The following is a 10,483-nucleotide window of genomic DNA, read 5'->3' on the forward strand; positions in this document are numbered from 1 at the left end:
TATCCCTAAATCATATTATATAGAATATAAAATATATTTTCACATTATTATGGAGTGTAGTTAGAAATTGTTTGCATAGCTTGCTTTGCAAATAAGAAACCTTAAATGCTTTTTATAAATAATTATAATATAAGCTTAAGAAAATATAAACGTTATATGTATATTGAAATTTTTGCAAAATTGATTAATTTAATTTTTTTATTTAGATTGTTTATATTCCTACTGAATCAAATTTAAAATGGTAAAAACAAGAGTATGTTTTAGTTTTTTTCCCCAATGGAGTGTATTCTAATTCAGTGAAACTTGTATCTGGCTAAAATATCAATCCCTTCTTACCCCCATTCCCTTCAATCCTTCTGGATAAACTAACTGACCAATAAATGATTTCCATGTTAGCAACCTAAATTGAAAACAATTTTTCCCCCGTCATAATACCCACGTATATTCTACATCCCTTTTAGTCGAGTATTTTCATCTAATTAAGTCAATAGCAGTTCTAAAAAAAACTTTGGCAAACATTTTTAAAAGCTTTTCTATAATTGATGCCTATCCTCTCCGTCCGCCCGTAACGGATAGCTTTTTTCGCTAATTTAGGCACGTAAAATTGTCCTATCGATTTAAAACTTTGCATGTTGATTCCTGTAGAAGTTAGGTACGATTTAGAAAGCGTAGCAACTCTATAATCATTACCAGAATGTCAGTACGTCTATTTTAAACATGTTGATTTTTTTCTTTTTTAATAACAAATTTTTATGTGATCTAATTATTCGATTTTTCAGATTTTTGGTATACTGATTCCTGGGGGGAAAAAGTACAATATTATAAGCGAAGCAACTCTATAATCAATTCCTAAAATTGTAAGTATGTTCATTAACATTATTCTGTATCAAGCAGTTTTTCAACAAATTTACTTATATTTTTGCTTCGACTCTTATACAATTATATTCTGATTATTCAGTTCTGACACTATACAAGTGTTAATGTCCGTTTGTCCTACTGTTTCAGTGCTTCATTTTTATGGATGATGGCATCCTTGTTTTAGTTTAAAATACTATACAAAAAATCATTTCCACAACTATTATTTTATTTTTGACTTCCTGTCCTTACATATTGGTGGCTCTCAGTGGTAAGAATATTTGTCCTCTAGGCTACAAAACTTTTACACTTTTGGTTAATGATAAACAACTTTTTATTATGTAATACATTTTTACTTTTACTTCATAAAGTTAGTTAGGATTACACCATTTTTTTATTGCACAGGTACTCTATAACTAGTTTGTGTTCATTCAAATAAACGAACAGCAACCAAGTATAGAAAACTTTTAGCAGTATGGCTTAAAACTGATTAATATCCGGTGGATTGTAAACGGTACTCGGCCAAACTGAAAATTCGTGTATAGCATCCAATTACATAAAATTTGATTAAAATTAAAATCATAAAATTAATAAATGTTTTGTTAGCCCAGGACTTCGACATCTTGGGGTTAACACAAATGGTTTTAATCTTTTTATTCTAATATCCAGGAAATAAAGTCTATAATACTACTTTTTTTTACAAAATATATCGGTATATTCTTAATAATTACAGGTTAGCATCACTAACACACGCAAACAATAAATTTTGTTAGCTTGTTGTTGCTTCGCTACTTATGGACTTAAGAAACTAAATTTATGTTGTACATCTTTTTAGTTGATGTGTGTGACCCAGTTAGTTTACAGTACAGTCTTAATGACTTCACTAATTAAGTTAGATAAACTATTGTTGTACTTTACAATTTTTACAAATAATTCAATAAAAATATGATTTTTGTTGTTGTATTGTTATAGGTACTAACTTCTATGCCCCTGTTTTGAAGGGGCTCTGTATTGGGACAAAAAAACGTTACTAAACTATCCCTAGTCTTAAATTTAAAAAAAATTCATACTAATTCAAGATTTAAATCAAGCTACTCTAAAATTGGCAACTAATCAGCGAGACTTAACCGTACAAACATAAAACAACACTTCTTATATTAAAGTACGAATTGATGCAAAATTTTAACCAAAATTTTTATTGATGATTTCTTAAACATTAAAAAATTAGAACACATTTTCTAATAACCCACTTGATATCAGTTTAATAATACTTATAAATAAAGGAGGGTTTTAAGGCTTAAAAATTGTAGTAGAACGGTAATATTCACTAAATATGTGTATTTCTTTTTGAAAAGAACTATAGACAATTTATTTTTAAAGTTAACTTAAATTTTTGTAATTCTACTACTGTTTTAACTTAAAACTCACAACCTTTACAGATTTGTAGCGCAACCTACTCTCCCTTTCTCATGTAAATCTTATTTTGGATAAATCTACTCTTGTTCATAGTATAATCCTAAGTTTTTATGCTATTTTTAGCTTATTTGTAAAACTTTGCGAACCAAACTCAGTCTTGTGTAGTTTCAGGATGCCCTCAATCCTGCGAGAGAAAGAAAGTAGAACATGAATAATCAAGTCTATAAGTAGCGCAGCAATAATATTAATACTGAAAGTAAATCCTTGAATAAAAGATAATTGTTATTAAGCTCATTGAGTTTACTGTAAGTAATAAAAATTCTATTATATAAAGGAGTAAGTTTTTTTTGTCTGAAGCTTAAGACTTTAATAACTACAAAACTAATTGTATTCTTCTTTTTTGAGAAGCTTCATATAGGTCCTAAGATTGTTTTAAGCTATGTTTCTGTCACAATGCTTGCCCCCTTTAAATGCTACTAGTGCATCCGCTAGTAATTTTTAAAAAAAAATTCACTTTTTTATCAAAAATCTTCTGTAGGGACAGACTATTGTAGCAGATCAGTTTATTAACAAACTTTATGGGAGGGGGAGACATACGGACAGAGCCTTTCTACAGAGTAGTTGCGCTACAAGAAAAGAGAACAAGAAAACATTTCTACAAATTTGGAGAGGAGATATTGTTCTTTCAAACAAAGTTTTTAAACATTTAATTCTGGCTTCAAACTTTGATGAGGATTCTAGTTTGTAAAGACTAATTTGAATTCGCATTCAATCCCCTTAATTCCAGGGAGGTTATGGACATTGGGCTGTTAATTACAATAGCCCCCAAAGAAACATTTTCTTATTTGTTGGTTTAACAACTTTGGGGACTTTTATTGAATTTTGAATTAGTGGTTCATTAAGTTAAGTATCCAAACGTTTCAACAACTTATTGTAATCTAGAGAAGGGATAATTTTCCTTAAATGTGACATACATTAATAAATTAGTCTTCCCCCATTATATCGAGTAAACTTCTGGCTTTTGCAACTGGTAAATATAATGGGGAAAGAAAGAGTTGTAGATCAATTTGTGCCTTTCCCTCTCTGAGCTTTAAAAAAAATAAGACTTAAGCAAATGGCAACAGAAAATTATAAAATAATGAAATTGTCAAGAACAGCTGTATCCATGAATAGGAATAATGAAATAATTTTAAATGGATTATTTTAACTGAATAATAAAAAAGATCTCATTCTAGGTATTAATATAAGTGATTTAAAGAGAGAAGACAATGGCCGATAAACTGATGTATATCCTCAGTGCTTATACAAAAAAAAATCAAATTATGATTAGTGGTTGAAACGTCCCTAGTTGTTAAGCCAACAAATAACAAAACACTATTTTAAAACTTTGGGGACTAGTGTAATAAACTGCACAATATCCCCTCCCTCCCTTTTTAAGACTTAGTATTATTTTTTTATTATTTGTATTTTTTTTCAAAACTTTAAATGTAAGGAAGTTGTAAAAAAATGCTTTCTTATAAATAGTTTTTTAATGTGATGAGGTGGACAAAAGGACATATATCAGTGCAATTAAAAAATGTGTCCCTAATTTTAGTGACTATATTCTTTCTAAAAATATTTACAAAAAACTGAAATAATACTTTCTTTTTCAAAATGTTTCCAAGTTGCAAAATATATTTTTGTAGAATCTCGATCAATTAAAATCTTAATGAAGGGATTAAATAAGTTTTAAAAGCTTAAGGTAGGCAAATTTTCTTTAATTTATTTTCTTTATTTCCTTCTTTCATTTTTTTTACTTAAATCAAATGTTATTACATTTATAGATATGACCTTCTTTGCCCTTTAGATATAAGATTGACAAGGAAGTCAAATTCTAGAAAAGCGAAGCTCAATAAATCAGGCGGACAAACTAATATAAAGTAGTAAGATTTTTTAATAACTACAGAACTGTTTAAGTTCTTTTTTTAAATAACGTCACTTAGGTCCCTGATTGGTTTTAGGCTAATTATTTTTTAGACAAGGTTTGAATGGTTTTAGGCTATTTTTCTTCTTCTACTATCACTTCTTTTACAGAGCTCCTAGATATTTGAAATTTTATGAAATTGTAGAAAAGCATCGCTCCTAATTTATACAAAAACATATTATCAAAAATATTTCATTTGAACTTGGTTTAAAAAAAAAATCTTTTGGCGTTTTATCAGCTTTTTTATGATAATGTAATCCAAGCCAAAAATCTTATTTAATCCCTATAGTGCAAGCAAGCCTTAGTTAGGATATTCATCTCATTTTGGAATATCAAAATCAAATCTCTCAATGTAGAATATAAGGGTGAATATTAGACAGAAAGAGATAGAAGGAGAGAGGAGATAGAGAGATAATAGTCTAAGAGAAATATTAATGGTAAAATGAAGTATAAACCCTTCACTTGAATAAACCCTTTATATTTTAAATATTGGTTCAAGAACAAAATTGAAAATCTGCACTAAAATTTTTAATTTCTTTTTCACACATAAAGTCATGAGCTTAATAAATGAGTAATATACATACATAAATTTATTCTTTTTTGTCAAAGGTCCCTTTACTTAACGAGAACAAAATAGAAATTTATTTCTATCCTATCTATTTCATTAACTTATAAATAAATGTATTAACTATGTAAAATAACAATTTTAATCAGTTTGACTTTTGCAAAGCGTTTGATAATATCACTTAGTGCCAAATGTGGGTTATTGAAAGAGCACTTAATATGGATCTACTCCAACCACTTTCTATCAACAACTGGTTTCAAAAAGCACTCAAAGAATAAAGAGAGAGAGAAAGAGAGAACGAGAGAGATATACAGAGAGAGAGAGAGAGAGAGAGAGAAAGAGAGAGAGAGAGAGAGAGAGAGAGAGAGAGAGAGAGAGAGAGAGAGAGAGAGAGAGAAAGAACCATTTTTTCGCGGGTAACGAGTTTAGGGGATGGATGGTTTTGAGAAGAATACTAGTGGGGTAATACTATCCCTAGGGAGAAAAATAATGAAAAAGGAAGATACTAAGAGAATAGTAAATCTAGGGAGAGAGGGGGATATAATGCAAGGGGTAGTGTGAAAATTGTAGTTTTGTGGGGAAGGTTAATTTCGAGGTTTCCCCTTTTACTCACACACACACTCACACATGTATTTCTCTCATACATTCCTCATTTTCTCTCTTCATTTCCACACTTTCCTTTTCTCTCTCTCTTACATTTTTTTTCACTCTTCCAATTTTCATACTCTCTCTCTCGTCTCTGGGCTAAGTGAGAATGATATAGTCTGCAAGTTTCGTCGATTTTTTTTCTTGCAGAATTTCTTTTCTTCATGAATTGCTTAATACTTTCACTAATCTAAGAAGTATTTAATTGTAGTGCAGCTGCTCTATGCTTATAATTTGTCCGTACGTCTTGATAAAGGGTATTTTCTACGCTCATATTAGTTTGAGTATCTAACTCTGGGTGGTTTAATGATTATTTCGTTTATGATTTTTTATTTGAACTTATTCTCAAAAATATTTATTTTTATCATAGTTAAAGGGTGGACAGCGTAAAGTGGGCTGTGTGACGTTATAAAAATAGGTCTAAAAATCAAGGATGAGAGGAGAAATAGAAAAGACAACCACTAAAAAAGATATTGATAATAGACGTATTTTTATGACGTCACAAATAACACTTTCCGTAGTCCCGTTCTTGTGAGGTAGAGACAATTAACTGTATATAAACTTTCTGTTTACTAATAATTTTAATTTACAGAAAAGTTAGTTTTTATTATCATAACCATTAAGAGTATCGTTTATTTGTTAGCCATTGTCTTATCCCCTGAATAATTCAATTCTGTTTTTCAAATAAAATTAATTGTTGTTGCGCTACGTATTCCTATAATTGTCCTTGTTAAATGGAATCAACAATTCAAGAAATGGTTTATTTATAGTTGATATTTGATAAGGGGACTAAACTCTAGAAAACTTTAAGTATTGATCCAGAATTTCTAGAATCAATTTAACTTTTTCTAAAATATTTCATGCCAAGGGTTTACAAAATGTATTGATTTGTGTAAAAACAAGGGTGACAAAATCCATAAAATCGAATAATATTGTACCTTGTTGTAATAGGAATTGATACTCAAGTAAATCAGATGAATGGGATAATCATAACATTCAAAAATGTTGTCAAAATGTAAAAAAAATTAGCATGTTTTAAATGTACGTCCGAACTTTCTGATAACGACTATAGAGATGCTACGCTTTCTAAGTCGTACCTAACTGTTATAGGATTCATCATGCAAAGTTTGAAATCAATAGGACAATTCTATCATGTATATATTAACGAAAAGAGCTACCGTTACGGACGTATGGATGGACGGACCTAATTATAGAAAAGCTTCACTTTTAACAAGTACACTCTTATCCACACAAAACAGGCTAAATCATTTAAACAAGACTTGTCACTATAAATTAAAACATATATTTACTTGTTTTTCTTAAAATTACATGAAAATTAATACAAAATTCATATTAATTTTAAGGATCAATGAAAATTAAAATACAATGATAAAACGTTTCACATCATGAAAAGGGGAAAATGGATTATTATTCCAGTAATTTAAAACAAATTAAATTTACTTTTTATGGCTTCTAGACACTTAGTATATTCTTTTAAAAATTGTATTTATACAAAAAAGCCAAGAAATTTTGTTAAAAAGAGCGAATTTATTTTGACATAAATAACATAGAGCATTGATATTATACCATGCATGTAACGCTGTTTTGATAACAAATCTCTTGTAAGATCATATCATTGTATTTACTTTTGATTCAAAATTAATTTTGAATTCTGCGGGGTTGTAAAAACTCGTAAAATGCAGTGTGATTTAAACGGATTTAGGATTAGATGAATTTAGAGGGGGATATTAAAAAGGGCGCAAATGCAAAAAAAGGATTAAAACAAGGGTGCGAAATTTCAGATAGTTTTAATGTTTAGAGTTAAAAAATTATCCCCTCAAATTAAGTAGTAAGTCTTTTTTGTTTGTTTCGAAGGATCTTGCTTACCACTAAACATATATTGTTCTCCTTTACAGTGTAGCTTCTTATAGGTCAAGGAATGGTTTCTAACTACTTTTGGAGTGGGTATTTCTACCCTCCTAAGAGAAAACACCCCTAGAAAAAATTACCCCACTCAAAAAAATCTTTTTAAACCTCAAATTAAAAATTGGTATCATGGAAAGAAAACAAAGTCATTCCTAATTAGGACAGAAGTCACTGGAAATTGGTCAAAGGAAGGCTACTTATGTCCTTCATCTAACAAAAGCTAACTTAAGGGAGGTGACTTATGTCCTTTGTCTGACAAATTCTTACATTAGGAAGGCTGCTTATGTCCTTCATCTTGCAAAACTTAGCTTTTCTGTCCTTCACATAGCAAAACCTCACAAAACATAGCATTTCTGTCCTTCACATAGCAAATTCTTGCAAAACATAGCAAATTCTTGCAAAACATAGCAAATTCCTGCAAAACATAGCATCTATGTGCTATGTTTTGCAAGAATTTGCTATGTGAAGGACAGAAATGCTATGTTTTGCAAGAATTTGCTATGTTTTGCAAGAATTTGCTATGTTTTGCAAGAATTTGCTGTTTTACAAGAATTTACTATGATTTGCAAGAATTTGCTATGTGAAGGACAGATAAACTATTTATGCAAGATTTTGCTATGTAAAGGACCAAAAAGCTAGGTTTTGTGTGGTGAAGGGAGGCTACTTATGTCCTCCATCTTGCAAAATCTTTGTTAAGGGAGACAAGTTATGCCCTTCATCTAACAAATTCTCACATAAGGGAAGCTACTTATGTCCTTCCTAGGAAGGTGACTTCTGTCCTAATTAAGGAATGACTTTGTTTTCTTTCCATGATCCAAAAATTGGGATGGGGGGATAGTCGCTTTACCTCCCTCATACTAAGTGCCCCTAGAGGCTTCTAGGGGGCGTAGACGCTAGTAATTTATTATTTTTATTTGAATAAAAAAAACAATTTTTAATTTTATCAGGGATCTTAAGATATAAGACAATGGACAAAAAATGTATATGTTCCTATGGTGATACTCAATTTTTTTTCTTTTTAGATTAACCCTATCGGTGGAAACACTTGGACACTGAACTTTATCAACCAACCAATCAAAATGTAATAAAGTGCCCATAGTTTTTAAGCTAGCGAATAAGAAAAGGTTTTTAAAATACTTTGGGTACTAACGTAGATAACAGTTCATTGTCCCCATCCTTAATTTTCTATATTAAAATTGTTGTTGAGGGGTACAAATCAATGTTTTTCACGTAATCTTCTTTCATTTTAACCTTGTGCGGTTTAACTAAGAACAAAAAACTAAGGACTAACTACCTAAAACCAATATTACAAACTAAGCCATGTGTAATAAGGTCATTTTTATAAAAAAATCTATAAAATGACCTATAAAGATGTAATTTACGGAATAAAATATGCCATATATGCTAGTCCGAGTTTTAAAAATCTTTATAGTTGTTAAATCAGTCAAAATTACAACTATATGACAAACGATGTAAAAACAAATCTGTGCATGTATAGAGTGGATATAATTATAGAATATGTGTGGATGTTATGACAGGGGAAAAATTGTCGTCAATTTAGGTTGCAAACAGATACATCATTTATTGGTTAATTCATTCATGCAGTTAGAGGGGAGGGGATGGTATAATTCCAGTAACAAGTTTTACCTAATTAGAGTACATGATAATCTAGTGAGATATCCAAGTAATAATAAATCCATTACATAACAAGGATGACAACATCCATAAAAGCGAAGCACTGAAACGGTAGGACAAACGGACATTAACACTTGTATGGTATCTGAACTGAATAATCAGAATTTAAAAGAATTAGAGTCGAAGCAAAATTGTAAGTAAATTTGTTGAAAAAACTGCTTGAAGCAGGATAATGTTTATGGACATACTTACATTTTTAGACTTGATTATAGAGTTGCTTCGCTTATAATATTGTTCGTTGTTGTCCCACGAATCAATATACCAAAAATCAGATCAAACGGATAATTAGAACACTTGAAAATTTATTGTTAAAAAAGTAGAAAAATCAACATTTTTAAAATGGACGTACGGACATTCTGGTAATGATTATAGAGTTGCTACGCTTTTTAAATCGTGCCAAACTACTACAGGAATCATCATGCAAAGTTTGAAATCGATAGGACAATTCTAACATGCCTAAATTAACGAATAAAAGCTATCTATCTCGGACGGACGGACGTACGGACGGACCGACCCTAATTATAGAAAAGCTTCGCTTTTAAAAATGTGTAAACTTTCTGAATATTGCGAAACTTGTTCTGTTATATGTGTTCAGTTCAGTTTGAGGGGTTTGCACTTCACTTCCGCATAAGAAATCGCATATTAAACAACATGATTAAACAACATATTAAACAACATGAAGTATAAGTCTATTGAATGTAGGAATCAAGCCCCGTGGAGATAGAGCACCCAATAATAGCTGGATATAAAAAAAAGGAGGACGAGCGGGAGAGAGGTATATAATGCTTTGGTTTCTTAAGATCTTATAATATGGTAAGTTTTTTAACACCAAATGTTCAAAGAAGCAACAATAAAATGTTATTTTATGGTCCATAAACAATTTTATTGAATTCACCAGATATCTTCATTTGAGAATCAATTTTCTGTAATTGAACGAAAACAGTAAAAATGTAGAACTATGACGTCAGAAAAAAATAACAATTAACCAATGAGAGGCCGCTATATATTTTACCACAGTGAATACTGGCTTCTTATTGGTTAATTGTTCATTTTTCTGACGTCATAGTTCGACACTTTTACTGTTTTCAATTGAACACCCTCCTCAGTTAGAGGACCCAAGTTTAGTTTTCAAATTTGAGTAACAAGTTGTAAGTTTCACTACTCGTATCCTGCTCCAAAGTATTCAAATGTTAGGTGTATAAATACACGTCAAAATAAAGAGAAAAATTTTTATATAGCCATATTCCAAAATTTTTATTTACAATTTTTACCCCCCACCCCCAATAAGAATGCTTGGATGTCCTTGTTTAAGGTACAAATTATAAAAAACCCAAATGGTAAAATGATTACCATAAATAATTGTTATAAATCCATGTGCCATCTTTTACACAAGTTATTTACTGGCTGATTTGGTAACT

This window comes from Acartia tonsa, chromosome 1 (genome assembly GCF_053477335.1).
Source record: "Acartia tonsa isolate MP-2025a chromosome 1, ASM5347733v1, whole genome shotgun sequence".
Lineage (NCBI taxonomy): Eukaryota > Metazoa > Arthropoda > Copepoda > Calanoida > Acartiidae > Acartia > Acartia tonsa.